Source organism: Paroedura picta, chromosome 1 (genome assembly GCF_049243985.1).
Source record: "Paroedura picta isolate Pp20150507F chromosome 1, Ppicta_v3.0, whole genome shotgun sequence".
Classification (NCBI taxonomy): domain Eukaryota; kingdom Metazoa; phylum Chordata; class Lepidosauria; order Squamata; family Gekkonidae; genus Paroedura; species Paroedura picta.
Genome location: NC_135369.1, coordinates 194,537,589 through 194,551,748, shown reverse-complemented (window position 1 = coordinate 194,551,748; position 14,160 = coordinate 194,537,589). Strand labels below are relative to the sequence as shown.

General features: G+C 44.6%; 1 protein-coding gene across 4 annotated transcripts in view; it reads left to right on the top strand.

The window, feature by feature from the left end:
• The window catches only part of WDPCP (WD repeat containing planar cell polarity effector), a 337,650-nt gene that overhangs the window by 1,785 nt on the left and 321,705 nt on the right, over nucleotides 1-14,160 (top strand). For all 4 annotated transcript variants that reach the window (XM_077315493.1, XM_077315511.1, XM_077315482.1 and 1 more), the window contains exon 2: nucleotides 902-989. The gene's annotated coding sequence lies outside the window, so the exon portion shown is untranslated. The remainder of the gene's footprint in view (nucleotides 1-901; nucleotides 990-14,160) is intronic.

Below are 14,160 nucleotides of genomic sequence, written 5' to 3'. Positions count from 1 at the left end.
AAAATCAATGAACTCCCACCCATTCCGCAAACCCTTCCAGGGCCATCAAGAAACCCCGGGGTTTCATGAAACCCTGCTTGAGAAAGCCTGAGCTAGACTCAAGTCCAGTAATACCCTAGAGACATGTGAGATTTGGGGGCAATGAGCTTGATAGTTTATACCCTGAAAACCTTGCTTGTTTCTAGGGTGCTTCTGGGCTTGAATTTAGTCATGTTGTCCCAGGTGTGTGAAAGCAGCCTGGGAATGATGAGTCTAGCGAGATCAGGGAGGTGAAAGTGGTTCTGCTTCCATGGGGCCGTAAGCCAGCCCTGCAGAGGCCACTCTGGTTAGCAGTTCAAAGAAGTGGGTGTTACCCATTGCTCCTTCCTGAGAACTAGGGCAGCTGTGTGGGAAAAGGCAGTTGGCAAACAGGTATCAGTCACCATTGCCAAGGAAAGGTCTAAAATAAACCAAGCAGCTCTTGCCATACTGGCAGAGTTGCTAAGAGCTTGGTTTATGCTTGCTCCTGACAACAGTGACCCTCTAAAGCAGAGACCAAATTAAGTATTTATGGGAAAATCTAAGGCACTGGATCTAGCAAAAAGAAGGACAGATGTAAAGATAAGCATTCCCCTGTCTGAGGCACCCGACTTGGGTGAGGGCTTGACTGGGCTGAAAGAATCTGTTCACGTTATTGGGGGAACACCAAGGGCCAAGGTTCCAGCTCCTTCACTGGGACATCCTGCAACGGCAGCTGTGCTTCTCTCTTGTTGGCTAGGGTGGTGTTTGGAGAGGGAAGTCATGAGAGCCCAGCTCTGCACAGAGCATGAGCCTCCTGGCACCTTGGACAATAGCGTGGGCAATAGCAACAATGGTCAAGCAGTCTCCAACAGTTATTTCCTGCCTGTTTTGCACAAACAAGATATTTGCATAGCCCTGCCTGGAGCAAGAGAAGGTGTGAGCTTACCAGTCTGGATGACTTTGCCCCACTAAAGAGAAGAAACCCTCAGGTAAGTGCCAATGTTTCGTTTTATAATTAAAGAAATAATGAATGTAATATTGTTTTATGTTTATACAACCATCTAATGAAGCAGGCTCTGATCCATGAAGATTTATGTTGCAATAAAAAATCTTCTTAGTCCTTAAGGCAGCCTTTTTCAACTAGGGTTGTGCGCGTCTGCCGCCAAAGCGGCCGTTCCAGCCTGGAGCAGCCAGTGCCACAGCACGCGTGGGGGTGGGGCCAAGCGCACAACCCTACTTCCAACCTCCTGACTGTGCAGGAGGCCCTGAAAAAAATGTTCAGGCTTTGAGGACCCCTGGAAGTGATGTCTGCTGGCCACACTTCCCTGCCACACCCCTCAGGAGTGCCATGGCACTAGATGTGACATCACCACTCGCACCCTTTGCCCTTCTTCCACGCCTATATTATAGGTGATCCGCCTCATATAGCTAAAAAGAAAGTCAGGAGCCGAGAAGACAGCCTGAATCATACCCCAACAGACTCCCTGCCCTTGATTTTTACACCCACGGCCTACCCACTGAGCCCTCTGAGCAAAGGCAGCCAGTTCCATAGCTTGTGACCAAGTTCATTAAGGTATGAGGGGAAAGACTGCAGACTCCCTCCAGAGATCCCAAGACCTCTGTTTATTTTTGGTGCAGCAGACTTAACTAAGACTTAACTAATTTAGTAGGTTGCCTTAGTCAGTCTGTTAAGGATTGCATTACATAACCACCTCATGCTTTCTTAATATTACCAGACAAAGCCGTTGACTCTGCAACCCTCTGCATACTTAGGTAAAAGTTCTGCTGAATTCAGTGAAAGTTGCTTACAAACAGATGCGTTGGTTCAGATTGTTAGGGGAAAATTCTCTCCTGACTGCTTGTATACAGTCTTCGCATGAGCAAGCAGAATCTGCCCATTTTAACCCTCTAGAAAAGTCTGTATTCTGTTTGCAGGGGGATTTGAAATGATTAAAAGTTAGTGCTAGGTGAACCGTGTATACAAAACGGAGAGTTGGTGTGGGTTAGTGGTGCCAGTGCTGGATTCCAGCTGGAAAGACGTGGGTTCATGATCCCTCTGTCTGCCAGGAGGATCTCTGGGTAATAATATTTTCTTATTTACTTCAGAGTTGTTGCATTAACATGAAGGGGAGAATGCCACATATGCTGTCCTGAGCTCCTTGCAGGAATGGTGGAATGAAATAAATATTTATAAACATGCGCATAGTGCTTGCAGGGTGAGCTTACTTTGTAGAAGCAAAATGTCTTTTAATGGGGTTTGAATTTTTTTTAATGAAATTGTTCCAGGCTATATTAGTTCCAGCTTTGCTTTCCTGTGCCTAGTTTTAACTGCGTTTCTGTGAGCTGAGGTGTGTTGTTGTGAAATTGAACAACTTTCAGTGAGTTCCTCTACTTTATGGTGAAGCTACTTGCCTTTTGAGAAACTGAATGAATTTCTGAAGACTACAGATACCTCCATGATGATTTAAGTGAATGTTAAGTGAGTTTATCCTGCATAATTACTTGGGATTTGCAGCATGAATTTTCATTAGATGCAAAGGATTTGGCAATAACAGAGGCTAAACTGGCAATTCTTTTGAGGAGATGCTGAAAAGAGGCCAACGTGAGGATGGAGGCAGGGAAAGACTAGCTAGTAAGAGCTTCCCCTGTCAATACAATTGACCAGCCTCTTAGCAGAATTGTAAGGTCAGGCCTTAAGGCAGATGTTTTTCCCGTTTCTTTTGTAGTATGAACAGCTATGCATACAAGAACAAAATACTTTTGCCCCCTGTTTCTGCATGAAACATCATGAAAGGAGTATAAAGAGTGTGGGGTGTACATGGTGATATGACACTTTTCAAGTACTGCGTATGTATAAAGATCCCAGGCGACTTTATAAGCCCCAGTGGGTACAAATAATACTTGTTTCAAAAGAAGTATAGGATTGCAATTTTTATGCAAGGATTCGTTTGTAAGGTCTGTTCATCAGCACATTTTGTTATGGGCAGTACATTCAGAAATATAACTAAAAGAATAATGAGAAATAAGGAGTAGTTGGTTGTGATCTTTGGTTTTGATGAGACTTTTGTGATTTCATCATTTTTTTTTTTTGCTAAAGAGAGGCACTATGACTTTCTTCTGTTCAAAGAGTTATTAAATGCTGTTTGTGTTTCCCCAGCTATAGGACGGACCTATACTGTAGCCCTCCCTGTCATTAGAAAAGCTAGCCATGCACACCAGTTAAACCTGTGAATTTAAATCTGCAGGGGTTTTTTGAATTCATAGTTCCAGCCAGAAATTAATTCCGTTGAAGTTGGAAACAACAGGACGCAAAACTGCAGAGCCAGTTTTTAGATACCTGCTTCAAGATTTTTTTGTGCTGCTCAGCACTATTCAAGTAATCTTTAACTCAAATTGCAGGAAATACTTGACATTCCATTCTAACAATATCCAGCAGAGAATATTAAAGCAATATTAAGTTTCACATACCTGAAGCAAAATACTCTCACAGCATCTTAGGTACTTGCATTTTTCCTGGAACATACAGAATTATAGACTAATATTTCATTTTACTCAGTCTAAAATGGGAGCCCAATTTTAATTCTATCTTTAAAAATGTAGTGTACTGCAGGGAAAAATGATACATTTGAATATTGTGTTTAATGTAGCCTAAACTTTAGCATCTTCTCTTGTAATGCTAATACTATAGAATTTTCTAAACTTAAAAAAAGAGCTCCAGGCTTCCTAATAGAAATTGTATCGGGTTATATGGGAGTAGAAGGGATTGGATAGCTAGTCATACCGCCTGTGCTGATGAAGTAAACCAATATGGTTTCATAGTGAATCTAAAAACAGACATATTGGTGAGAGTCCATCAAAGATTCCTGTGCTCACCTGCATGCCACTGTGCTAGTGTAATGTTACACTAATCAAAAAGACAGAAAATATTCCCTTGGTAGTCAGAGGAAATTCCAAAATGCAACCTTGCTCTGCTTTCTCCTCTCCACTAGCTCTGTGGCAATCCTGGCACTGCGCAGAGAAACTCTGCTAACGCTTGTGATGTGGGACCCAAGACTATACCCTCTGTACCTGAGTCTGGAGAACTGTGCACACATGTAGGGATTTAGGTGATCAGGGACCTGGTGAAAAGCCACTCCACCTGTGCAAACGCTAGTTTGATGGTCATGGGAACACAGAATCAGGCTGACTTCCTTAGATGCCTTCCCTGATTGGTTGCAAACTCTTGACTGTTGTCCTCCAGATGTTCATGGACTACAATTCCCATATGAGCCCCATGGGATTGTAATCCACGGACATCTGGAGGGCCGCAGTTTGACTACCCCTGTGCTAGTCTGTACACAGTCAATCACTTAGAATCATAAGTGAAGCACTGAATTTTGGATTAGGATCATAACTGCTTTAGGATGACCGTGCTTATTATTTTTGCACATAGCCTTCATGACCTTGAGACTGGGAGACCCTCTGCCCCATCATTAGACTTATTTCCTGAATAGTCAATCAGCAGACTTTCATTGGCAAATGGCTTGAGGGGTTTTTTTTCTCCTACAAAGTCAGATTTCTTCTGAGTTATTCCCATAAGGTTAAAATGAGAATATGAGAACGTGGGGAAAAGATGTGCCTGGGAACTTTGAGAACCTGTTTTAATTTAATGTTACTCTAAAGATCTCACATTATCTCTTCTTGTATCAGCAGTGCTTATGGCTTATTTTACTAACACGCAGTAACAAAGTGATCTCCTTTCTAAGCACCAATGTGTTTTCACAGCAAAACTCTAGTTTTCTGTCAGAATGTTTGTAACCTTGTGCTAACGCTTGCTGTTTTTACAATCAATATGGTTTTTTTCTGTCAGTCATTTGTATAAAAGTAAAATTATGCTTTCAGGTGTTCATCACTCTAAGTGAAAATGATCTCTTTGTTTTAATTATTAATGTGCTAATTATAGGTTCATTAGATCACTATACAAAAAAGGAATGGATACTGTTACATTCCAGGACAGTAGTGAACATAACTAATTTAAAATATTTAACTCTGTAGAAATGCATGTTTTCAGACTCCAGGTAAGTGCTATGTTATTGGCTGAGTAATGGACATCTGTTTTTCTGTACTTCAATTTCTAAAAAAATCATTTGTGGCTTATGCTGTTCATAGTACACAATACTTGTACACAAATCAGTTGTAGATTTGTACGCAAATCAGTCTTTTGCAGAGGTCATTGTTAATATTTAAAGGTTATTCTGACAACAGTTTCTGTTTTTCTGGAGTATTAGTTGTACTACGTTACTAGGGCAATAAAATCAGAGTCCAGTGGCACCTTTAAGACCAACAAAGATTTATTCAAGGTGTGAGCTTTCGAGTGCAAGCACTGAGGAAGAGTGCTTGCACTCGAAAGCTCACGCCTTGAATAAATCTTTGTTGGTCTTAAAGGTGCCTGACTGGACTCTGATTTTATTGTGCTCCTTCAGACCAACACGGCGACCCATTTGAATCTGTGTTACTAGGGCCGCAACAGACAAAAGAAACTCCTGTTGAAGTATTTTCTCAGTATTTTTGTTCAGAGTTGGTGTGCAAGACTGAACAGTACTGCATTTATTTACATGAACGTTGATGTATTCAAGTCCATTGACTTGTGGGAGACCAAAAGAGAGTAGCATTGTAATCTAGGGCTGACATACTTTGTTGGGGGTGTTAAAATCCTTCGTTGTCATGAAACTCACTCGGTGACCCTGGGCAAGTTATTTCCTGTCAACCTAGCCGACCTCATAAGGTTTCTGTGAGAATAAAATGAAGGATGAGTGAACCATGTGTGTTGCCCTGAATTCCCTGAAGAAAAATGCACTGGATAAATAAGAAACCTTAGTACCCTAGGACTGTACCTATGAAATACAATGGTAGCTTATAAAGGAATAGGCATGCCTTAGAGCAGTGGTCCCCAACCTTTTTATCACCGGGGACTGGTCAACACTTTTACTGAGGCCCGGGGGGGGGTAGTCTCTCCCACAATGCTGTAGTTACTTTCTTCTCCTTCCCTCTAAAGCAAGGGTAGTCAACCTGTGGTCCTCCAGAAGTTCATGGACTACAATTCCCAGCAAATTTGCTGTCAGGGGCTCATGGGAATTGTAGTCCATGAACATCTGGAGGTTGACTGCCTGTGCTCTAAAGCACCAGTTTCTCTCTTCTTTCATTAGGAGGAGGCATATGTGTACACACTTTATTTATTTATTTCATTTATTTCTTTGGATTTTTATACCACCCATTCTTTATGGCTCTTGGCGGTTTCCATGGCACATTGCATACATTTACTTGGAACAATTTAGCAATCTATAACATACAGTTGTCATTAGAACATCACAACAATCTATTGGTAACAATTACAACACAACATGAATAACAACACCACTGGGGAGATCAAATTATTCAGTCATGGAAGGGTGTCCGAGGGGAGGGGGATAACCACCAGATGTTCTGAGTTGGTCGGCCGCAAGCGAATGCCTGGTGGAGGACCTCCCTGCAGAACTGTGCAGGAGGAAATGACAGGACCAGCAACCTTTCCCATCTACCTTTCTTCCTTTACTGACTCACTAACAAACGCCTGTCTTTGGACAGGAAAGGAGGGTCTTTAAAAAAAAAAAAGCTCTTTCATCATTGATGCTGTTTACTGAGCCAGAGAAAACGTAGGGCCATTCCGCATGACTTAAATGTAGCAGAAGTCTTACCTTTGGTAAACGCTACAAATTCAACTTTCTGCATGACGTCGCACACAATCTGCAACACTACTGCAACACTCCCACAAAAAGTGCTTTGTTGTAGCGCTTTTCGGGGAATCGGGAAAAGTGGATTCCCTCTGAAAAACTGCTACACTTCTGCGCACAAGCTGCAACAAACCAGCGAAAGACATGTGCGTTCTCAATGTAGCGGTAGAAAGAAAGTCCCTCCCCCACTCTTGCCCCGAACTTCTGGAGAAGCGATCGCCATTTTTTCCCCCTTAGACCGGGGAAAGCATGAACACAACAGCCCATTGGTTGTTCCATTTGATTGATGGCCAGGGGCGGGAAGAAGCGCAGAAAAAAAATCGCTTCCTTTGTTGCAATTCCAGTGAGACTGGAAACCTGTGGGGAATGAATGAAACGCTACTGGGACTTCTATATTCCACTAAAAATAAAGGTATGCGGAATGACGAAATTCCACTGTTTAATATAGCGTTTCTGCATTCTGCGAACATTTGGCAACATTGGTCCTTGTGCGGAATGGCGCTTAGAAGCAACTGCATTTTATTTCCCTTGACAGGCAAGGTACAATATAGGGTGGTGGTAATAGTAGCTTGCTTTGGAGAAACAGCTAAGAAAAGGCTTCTGTACCAGAGTACTGCAGACCTGCACTGAAATATAATTTTTGTAGAAGCTGCTATTTTGTGACTGGTAGGTCCCAAGCTCTTGAAAAAAAGTAACCCCCAGGAACATACAGTCTGCCCTGTCCTGGTCTACAGTATGTAAGAAGACTACCAGTTGATCTTCAGAGTTGGTAAATATTTATTTTACTAGAAAAAAAGCCCGCTGTAGTGCGAATACAGCGGGCGCTAGGGAAGCTGGGCAGTTCGTGGCGTAGGTTGTGTGGGCTCATGACTGGAGAAGCATTCCGACCGGTGGGTGTCCTACCTGGAGGCTGGTGTGGGCGGCGTCGATGGCAGGAGCTCCAAGGGTGACCGGCGAGGTTGTTGCTCCAGGCGAGCGGGGTGGCTGGTCGCGGTGGGCTGGTGCAGGGGTGCGGCCGCGGCCAGGAGGCACCATGTTTTGAAGCGCGGCTACTGGCGGCGGCAGGAAGGCGTTGCGGCGGCGGGTGGCTGCGCAGCCGGCTCCCAGGCACGCGGCGTTGCTGGTAGGCGCCATGTTTGTGACCACGGCTGCTGACAGCGGGATGGCACTGGGCATGTCCGTTGGGCCCTCCTGGGTGTAGGGGCAGGCGGCGAGCGGCACGGGCGACAGGGCAGGAGGTAATGGTGGCGGTGGCGGCTTGTGGGACGCGGGCAAAGTGGGGGGGCCGATCGGGAGGCGCGTGTCAGGGTGGCGGGAGAAGGCGGCCGGCGACGGTGGGCATATCTGTTGGACCCTCCTGGGTGTCAGGGTGGGCGGCGAGCCCGGCAGGCGGCAGAGCCGGAGGTAATGGCGGCGGTGGGATGCGGGACGTGGGCGAAGTCAGGGGGCCACAGCGTCAGGGCAGCGGGAGAAGGTGGCTGGCGACGTCGTTCCCTCGCTCATGGTCCCTGAGGGTGGGAAAGGAGCAGGGACGCCGCGTCCTTTCTCGCTTCGGAAGATGGAGGAGTGGCGGGGCCGGAGGACTTGCAGAGTCCCTGGCTGGCCAGGCGAGGCCGGGCCAAGCCGCCAATGGGGAGCCATGCTTTGCACGGTTCCCTATTGGCGGCTTGGCCCTGGATGGACACTCGGAGGGATTGGGCCCTCCGAGGTTTTATCCCGGACAGGGCCCGCCCTAACTCCTCCCCGACAGCCCTTACTCTTTTATTTAATCCGCTCCGCAGGAGCGGATTAAAGATTTTACTGAATTTATATCTTGCCTTTCTGCACTTGCAAGAGCCTCCCAGGTGATTAATAATTAAAAACATTCATGATAAAGGGATTAGAAGGACTGTCCATCAATGGCTGATATTCTTTCTCCGGAATCGCGGACAGAAGGTAGCAAAAAGAGAGAGTTCTTCAAGCCGTCACCAACTGGCAGTTCCTCAAGGAGCAGTTCTCTCTCCAATCCTATTTCATATATTTGTGCCCTCTTGCTCAACTGGTATGGAGGTTTGGGCTGGGATGTCACCAGTATGCTGATTACACCCAGCACTTCCTCCTGTTGGATGGCTGCCCTGACTCTTCCCCAGAAACATTAGCCAGCTGGCTGGAAGCTGTGATGAGGTGGTTCAAGCAGAGCCATCTGAAGCTCAACCCTTCAGGGATGGAGGTCCTGTGGCTGGGCAGGAATGGTCTAAGTGAGGAAGTGCGCCTACCCAACCTGGATGGAGTGCAGTGGCCCACCCCGCCAGGAACTTGTGTGTGTTTCTCAATGCCTCCCTCTCAATGGAGGCTCAGATCATGACAGTAGCACAGCTGGCATTGTATCACCTTTGGGCAAATGAACTGGAGCAAAATGCATGCAGAAGGGGAAATGTAGCCTGGTGTACATGTGTAATGAAAGTGAGGGGACATTCCCCTGATGCAGAATGCATAGTAAAAGCTAGGAAACCACCAGTGCATACGGGCTTGAGAATACCTTCTCCCAGTTTACCACCTGCCTAATCTCAGAAGTCTGATGCACTTGAAACAGGGAATCTGAAGGTGACCCTAAATGCTCAGGCACTTCATAAGGAATTAGTTGGTTCTGCAGGCCAAGACCAAAACCTTGGATTGTGCCCAGAAACAAATTGGGAGCCATATTGTCCTTTTGACCCATTCCAGGTAATATGTAGGCTGTAGTGCTATGTACCAAACAAAGATTACAAGCAGGTTTCAAGGATAGCTATACTCTATATAGGCTTCTCCTTTGACCATTCCTGGTGAGCTATGATGAACAATATGTGATAAAGCAGACCATGTTCTATCCACATCAGTGCCCAGGTGGATTCCTTGAAAGTTGCTCACCATTTTCCAACAGGGACTGAGTGACCTGTTTTCCTGTATACTTTTTGCCGTCTGGCACGTAATGGGAACCTTGCTGGGTGGGAGATGGTTAGATGCTCCATCTCTTCTTACTGGCTTCCAGCAGTCATACAGTAAGAGCTTTACCCATGGAGGGAGGGATCTATTATCTCCCTTCCTGACAAAACAGCACTATGCATCCCTGCAGAAGGAAGAGTCAGAATGTCAGGTTGTGAGCACTCCCCAGTTTTTCTATTGCATTCCGGGATCTCATGTTTTAGCTGTAATCCCTGGTATACAGTGGAAGGTTTTCTATTGTGTATGGGGATCAGAATTTTGCATTTCTGACTCTGCCTCCATTGGGAAAATTTCCCACCGCAATCTCCTGGAATTCTATGGGGAAATTTCTTGTCTCGGATGGATGGGGAGAGGTCAAAGATTTGGCTCATGGGAATTGTAGTCCATGAACATCTGGAGGACCACAGGTTGACTACCCCTGGGTTATGTGATGAAACAGTCCTGCTGATCTGTAGCTGCTTCTCTAGTTGTCTCCAAGTTGTCTAGGTGCTCAGCAACTGCCCAGTGACAAGATGCATACCCAGCTCACCCAACATGCCATTCTCCTGTCCCTCACTATAGTCAGGTTTCAGCCGATCGCTTTCAGTAAGCAGATTCCATTTGCAGGCAGGATTCTTTATTGGAAAGTATAACAATGCTTGCTGCCTGAGAACTTGGTTAAGACTAAAGTTTGCTGCCTGTTGCCCTGCTTTAATCCCCCAGTGCCCCCTGCTCTGCCTACCAGTCCACTTAGGTATGCGTATTCTGGGATGGCATCCCTCAGTTCGCTGGAGAGACTCAGCTGCCCTTCAAGGCCGCACCCAGAGGTATCTGTAGCCAGAACAGGATCTTCCCGACCAACGAGCTAAGCCACTACTGTGATAATTCACACCTAGGACATCTAAGGTAATCAATTACGTGGACAGAGAATGGAGCAAGGCAATAAAAGAACATTTATTTATTGATTCGCATTTTTATACAGTCCTCTTTTGTGGCTTGGGGCAGTTTATAATAAGAATATAATAAGCTCACAATCCACTGTGATACTGGTGCAGTACAAAGAATATATTAGCAATTATGAACTTACAGCATGAACATTAGAACATAACATCTTAAACTGCATAACATGCGACTTAACTATATAACGATAAGTGCCACTGGTGTTTATTAAGCAGTCGGATCAGGAGTCACCCTGTGCTGTATGTGTGGGGCACAACTGGTGATAGGGAGGGAGCTTCTGGGGGCCCCTAGTAGGTGGGGATGTTTCCTTGGCCTCAACGGAAAGCTTAGTGGAAGAGCTCTTTCTTGCAGGCCCTGTGGAATTGTTTTAGCTCTGCAGGGAGTTCTGGGAGTTCATTCCACCAAGTTGGGGCCAGGACAAAACAAGCCCCAACTTTGGTTGAAGCCAGAGACAGGCTTCCTTGGGACCAGGGACTGCTACCTTGTTGGAATTTGTGGAGTATAGTGCTCTCTGGGGGGCGTAGGCAGAGAGATGGTCCCTCAGGTATGCAGGGCCCAGACTGTGTACCGAGACACGAAGCCTGATCCGGAATTTCATTGGTAGCTAGCGCAGTTCTTGGAGCGTGAGCCGAATGTGGGCCCTCCAGGGCGTTCCTGCGAGGACCCGGGCTGCTGCGTTCTGTGGGAAATAAAAGAACAGATGGCAAAACCAGGCATGGTTTTGACATATATATGCTCCAGCAGATCTCATTCTGAGATAGGCACTTTAATTTAGAAGTTGCCATGTTCAAAAAGCTTCCGGTTATCTTTGAGTCTTTGGGCAGCCAGCCCCTTGTTCTACATGACAACAGTCATCATGATGACCCTTGAATGTGAGAGATCCTACCTCTCAAACAATCCTCTCCAAACATTTCCAGGAACATACACTCTAGCCCAGGGGTAGTCAAACTGCGGCCCTCCAGATGTCCATGGACTACAATTCCCAGGGAATTGTAGTCCATGGACATCTGGAGGGCCGCAGTTTGACTACCCCTGCTCTAGCCCCTCACACTTCCATGTCTCTGTGTCCCTTCATTGTCTCTAGCCAAGATGGCTATTACCGTTTACAATGCTTTGATAGATTTTGGAGTTCATTAGTTCATAGGAAAATCAGTGTCCAGTGGCACCTTTAAGACCAACAAAGATTTATTCAAGGAGTGAGCTTGCACTCGAAAGCTCATGCCTTGAATAAATCTTTGTTGGTCTTAAAGGTGCCTGACTGGACTCTGATTTTGTTTTGTTGTGCTGCTTCAGACCATCATGGCGACCCACTTGAATCTGTTAGTTCATAGGGTGGCAAGAAATTGTAAGCGACTTGACAGTGCTTCACCCACATGTGTGCACATGCATATACACACACGCTTTTGATCAAGACTTTAAGAAGCTGCCTTCCCCCTTTCTGCCTGTCTTCAGCCAGGAGAGAGGAAAAAATCTTGTAAGACTTTTTTTTTTTTTTTTGTCACACCTTGAAATAAAATACACTTAGCTTCAGTCAGGCTTGTTTATGACTCACATAACTCTTTCAGTTGTGTGCCTTTGCAATATGCGGCAGGCGTAAATTGTTGAGTGAGAGAAACATTTGCATCACGCCCACCATTTCTTACCTGTTAGGTGCCACCAGCATGTGCTCCTGTCCCAACTTCACCTCTTAAATTCTGAGCTTAATAATGCTGACTAACAGAAAAGTTTACTCTGCAACTTTAAGAAGTTCACTGTGTAATACAAACCATTGTCAATTCCTTTTTTCCCTTTTAGTGAAATTCTTCAGTTATGAGTGGTAATTCACCTTTCTATGGATGTAATGGAGTTAAAAATTTCACCTTAATCTTTTAAGCTATAATATTTTCCCCTTTACTTTCCTACTGTGATCAAAGAAGTGCTGTTATTGTGCTGTATGAATTTGTATGTGAGATTTTTTTACAGCTTCTTTTGTGCTGTTTGCTGTAATTTTGCCACAGTTCTCTTCCATAAAACATACTTTTTACAGCCATTATGTGGTCTCTTATTTTTATGTTGATTTTTGGGCTCTTGGTTTTGTCTCTTCAAGAGATTTTACTGCAAAAACATGTATTTGCAGCGGAACCCGGCTGTCTTGGGATAGATTTTGGGAGACTTTCAGGACTTTTTATGATTGCAACTGAAACAAAGATTAACTGACAGCACAAAGACTGATTGCTTCATTCATAAGGCAGAGGATTAAAAAAGTTAGTCAGAAGTCATTACGCTAAGTTTACCACAGTCACTGTCAGCTAAAGAATGTATCTTAGTAAAAGCTCAGATGTGCAGAATGCCTGGGGATATGAACATATTTTACTATTTTTCTTTTTCTGAGCAATCAGCATGACTAACAATTGCAACTTATTTTTCCCTGTAGTCAAACCTACTGTGGTATAAAAATTTGCTTCACATTGCATTTAGACTTTTATGGAAACCTGCAGGTGTTCCAGAAATGGAAACACGAAAATATGTCATCTAGAAATGAAAGCATATCATGATTGTTTGTGATTCTTTGCACTGGTGTATAAACAAAAGAAGCCTTTGAATAAATCAAAATTGGAACATTACCTGTCCAAAACTACTTGGACATCTGTTTGGGCACATGAAGCTGCCTTCTGTTGAATTGGTCCATTGGGCCATCAAGGTCAATATTGTCTTTTCAGGCTGGCAGTGGTTCTCCAGGGTTGGTTTCATATCACCTGCTTTCTGAGCCTTTTAGCTTGAAGTACTGGGGACTGAATCTGGGATCATCTGTATGCTCAGTAGATGGTCCACCACTGAGCCATCCCTAGGTTGATTAAGAAGTGACTGAGTTTTTTGAGCTCTAAGCAGCAAATAGTTTTGCTGGAGGAAGGGAGTACATCATGGGAGTTTCTGCATCTCTCCTTACAAGAATGGTGCTGCTGTACACTGCATCTGTCAGATGTCATGCAGATGTCATGATGCACTCAGATTTGTTGATGACTGGCATGAACACACCTGCTTGCCATGGTTGTATGTTCCCTTTACTCCTCTCTCCTCCCTCTACACATGCAACATGAGTTAAATCAGGGTACAATCTAATTTAATATGTTTAGCTACTGCTAGAAAAGCACAACTAACAAAAAACATGCAACTTGAGTTGTGTAATTTAGACTTAATGTTTCTCAGTAACGTTTGTTTACTCCTCATCCCATACAGTCTTGTTAAATTGTTCCCATTCAGCGTTTTTTCTTTCTGGCTTCGTTAATCTCTCTATAATTTTACCTGGTTTTGTGTATATGTTGTGTCCAAGTGAAATAATTGAAAAAAACACAACCAAAAAGGGTTCCTTAGTTACATTCAGAATAAGAAAAAGAGTAAGCACATGGTAGGACCATTTCAGAGATAAAGTGACATTGTGATGAAGAGAGGGCTGAACTGCTCAATTCTCAGTCTTCTCTTGTGAGGGAAATAATGCTCAATGTGGCAAAATCATATTATGTGATGCGGGATG